Raw genomic sequence first — 2,225 nt, 5'->3', positions numbered from 1 at the left:
CACCACTACCCACCCCTGGCATCAACACACCCAGACAATATGGCTGATGCTTCAGACTCTCAGCTCTCCTCCATTTTGACGGTGGAGCAGCCATTTCTCAGCCCCTGCAGTGCTCTGCTGCAGGTTCCTGCAGACTCCATAACTCTGTCCAGAGTTCTGCTGACCACGAGGACGCGCGCGTGCACTGCGGAGGAGGCAGCTGCTCTAAAACATTCATGTGGTCCTCTGCCTTCAGGGTTGGAGCAGGCGGGAGGGCTGCTGCTGTAACCTAACCCCCCCACTCATGCACATGATCCCGGGCAGACCTGTTCAGGTGAACCGCGTCACGTCACCGCGGCTGCCGCAGTGCGCCTCTGTGCGCAAACGTGACCAAACTGCGGAAAAACGCCGCGCGGCTCCTGCGGTCAAACTAAAACAGAGGGATTTAGGAGCCTCCGCCATGTTCCAGCCGCACTGACGCCTGGATGCGCGTCAACTCCACCGACCCACCGTCCGTTCTCTGCACCCCCGTCACAACAACCGCCGGTCCCACGACAAACTCCGCACCGCCGCGGGTTTTTGTTCAAACGCAAACGCCCCCCACGCGTGACCTGATGAAGTGCGTCGTACCTGGGAGCTGGCAGCTGTCAGGTCGGTTTCAGGACCGGAGAGGCTGGCAGACGCTGATCCGTTTATAGTCTCGGGACAGGCGGGGGGGATTGCGTAATTGCGCGTACCCGCCGCTGCGCAGCATCACAGAGACGGACCGGCGGAGGCTGCGCGTGACAGCGCATCACGGCATCCATTATCGGACACAAAGGCTGAATAAAAGTTACCCCATAGTGGAACTAAAATAGTCAGTCAAAATAAACTGTGACTATAAATCAGTTTATTATTTAAAAATCTATCCAACAAAAAAATGACATAATAATCACCTTAATATATCGTTCAGTTCACTGAAGTTCAGTATGACCTCTGTGCTTCATACCAACTGAATATCTTCAAAGTTTTTATAGATGCTTGCATATATTTTATCATATCTATGGATAAATGATTATATTAAAGATGAAGATGAATGGATGGTTTGAGGAAGAAGAGTCAGAGGTTTTCTATGTCAGGGGAGTGTTCCCTCCCCCTCCAGACGCTCTAAAACTGGATTACAGTTAACCTCCGTGCTCTTTAAGCCGTTTGTCTGTCTGCCAATTACTGAAGAGTCACAGAGAAACTATTTCCAACTTCGCTGCTGCAAGAAAACCTATAAAAACCCATAAAGTGTCAAATATTTACGTTTATCTGTTTGAAAATTTAGATCAGAGAATGCAAAGGATGAATTATTCTTTTTACTTAATGCCACCCTTTTTTTGATTCCATCCAGGCTCAGTTAAAAAAAAGCCCAGAATCATGCACAAAAGCTGCTTAGTTATATAGGATTTGTTAATGTTCATGCTTTTTGAGCTAAATATGCTTGAAAGGTACAACATTTAAAAAAATTCCTGTTTCCAATTATGAATTTGCATGTTTTTGTTTAGTTGTTTTTACTATAAGATCTTCAAAACCCCTGATGCCATGCAGTCCCTGTATTAAACCAAACAGGCCATTTATAGAGGTTGGGTTCATTCATTCAGTGACATTCATAAGTGTATCTTCTGTCCTGCCAGGTAACAGCAATACAACCTTTTGTGTCAACCCAGACTGTAAAGAAGTGTGTTTTTGTCTGTCAAAGACACCAGTTATTAAGGATCCATAAAGAGTACACCAGACAGCAGTGGATGCAGTTTATTTTTTAGAAATGTGTGGAGGTTTGTTTATTCCCAAACTTTATAGCAGTTTATAATTAATATAGAAGTTATGTGAGCATATGAACTTGGATTGGGCACAAAGCATTTTTTTTTTTTTAATCAAACATATGAGAATAAATCTCCTGAAAATACCTATGTCTGTATAGTGAAATTTGTTTGTGTCTCTGAGTCATGAGTTTGGTTTGAAAAGTCAATGGTTAAACCACTAGGTGAGACAATCAGAAGGCTCAAAGGGGGCAGAATTTAATCACAAACTTTTGAAGACGTGACAGAAACTAGAATGATTCATGTGTTAAATGTAGAATTATTATCTGAAAACTCTATTTTCTTAGTGCCCATCGTGTTTTATGAAGATTGAGTTTATAAAACGAACCACTTGAAGATGCGAAGTTGCCATTTTTTTTAAATAATCAAAAGATGGTTTAAAATAAAGACCCAACACACAAG

The 2,225-nt window shown here is 43.5% G+C and overlaps 1 protein-coding gene across 1 annotated transcript in view; it reads right to left on the bottom strand.

The window, feature by feature from the left end:
* The window catches only part of eef1a1a (eukaryotic translation elongation factor 1 alpha 1a), a 5,888-nt gene extending 5,133 nt beyond the window's left edge, over positions 1–755 (bottom strand). The window contains exon 1 of the mRNA XM_024296741.2: positions 610–755. The gene's annotated coding sequence lies outside the window, so the exon portion shown is untranslated. The remainder of the gene's footprint in view (positions 1–609) is intronic.
* Between the last annotated feature and the right edge of the window lie 1,470 nt (positions 756–2,225).

Source organism: Oryzias melastigma, linkage group LG15, assembly GCF_002922805.2.
Source record: "Oryzias melastigma strain HK-1 linkage group LG15, ASM292280v2, whole genome shotgun sequence".
Classification (NCBI taxonomy): domain Eukaryota; kingdom Metazoa; phylum Chordata; class Actinopteri; order Beloniformes; family Adrianichthyidae; genus Oryzias; species Oryzias melastigma.
This window is presented reverse-complemented; position numbering and strand designations above follow the sequence as displayed.